This window comes from Eupeodes corollae, chromosome 3 (assembly GCF_945859685.1).
Source record: "Eupeodes corollae chromosome 3, idEupCoro1.1, whole genome shotgun sequence".
Taxonomy (NCBI): domain Eukaryota; kingdom Metazoa; phylum Arthropoda; class Insecta; order Diptera; family Syrphidae; genus Eupeodes; species Eupeodes corollae.
Window position 1 is genome coordinate 126,960,797 of NC_079149.1, and position 1,059 is coordinate 126,961,855.

Here is a 1,059-nt window from a genome sequence, read left to right on the forward strand (position 1 = left end):
TCAAAACCTCCTTTGATATTTCAAAACCACCCTTATAATTTTAAGACCTCCTTAGAAAGGCCAAAACTTCATTAGAATATTTGTAACCTCTTTTTAAATCTCCAGACCTTCCTTAATATTTCACTTCTAAGATATTTCAAGACCTCCCTTGATATTTAAAGACTTGAAATTTCCAGACCTAACTTGATTTCCAAAAGAACTTTTAATATTTCAAGACGTCCCTAGAAATTCAAATACCTGCCTTGATATTTCAAGACCTTCCTAGAATCTACGGCCCTCCCTCAATATTTTAAGACTTCCCTTGATATTTCAAGGCCTACCTAGGAATTTAAAAAATTCCTTTGAAGTTTTCAGACATCAATTGTTATTTCAAGACCTCCCTAGAAATGTAATAATTTCAATTGGAATCTCCAGATCTTCTTACATATATTTCAAAACCTCTATAGAATTGTCAAAAGTTCCATTGATATTCTCTTGATAGATTAATAGATGGTGATACCAAATAGATGGCGCTGTTCAGCGATCCAACAACAGTTAGTACTTTTGACAGATGTAATTGTTACATTTTATTTTTCTATTTAGTGATTTGTTTCTATCTGAAGGCGTTAAATTGAGTCGAGTCCGCTTATTTCTCGCAGTTTTTTTCTATCTTAAATTAAAGTTTAAGCAAAAGAAATGTCTTAATTTAAGTTTAATAGTAAAAAGTGAATTAACCAGGCAAAAATTGAGTTGTTTCCGCCCGGGATCGAACCGGGGGCCTTCCGCGTGTTAGGCGGATGTGATAACCACTACACCACGGAAACACATATCTAACGGTACTTTCAATATAAACTTGGCCAACAAATATAATAATATAATATAACAAATCAATTTCAATCGCATAAAATTAGACCAATGCTTAGGGTAGCCATTCCATTGAAAATCAAAGCTTGAACAAAACTACCATTCACTTGTAAGATATATTGACAAACAGGCTTGACAACTCATAACGAGATCAGTTATTCAAATGAGTATGCCCCTTGATCTTTTGCTCGTAAGTTCGTTGCCGTCGTTGAACTC

At 33.8% G+C, this 1,059-nt stretch overlaps 1 non-coding gene across 1 annotated transcript; it reads right to left on the bottom strand.

The window, feature by feature from the left end:
- Nucleotides 1–730: 730 nt before the first annotated feature.
- Trnav-aac (transfer RNA valine (anticodon AAC)) lies at nucleotides 731–803 on the bottom strand. The gene has a single exon. It is a non-coding gene; the product is annotated as a tRNA-Val (tRNA).
- Nucleotides 804–1,059: the final 256 nt, after the last annotated feature.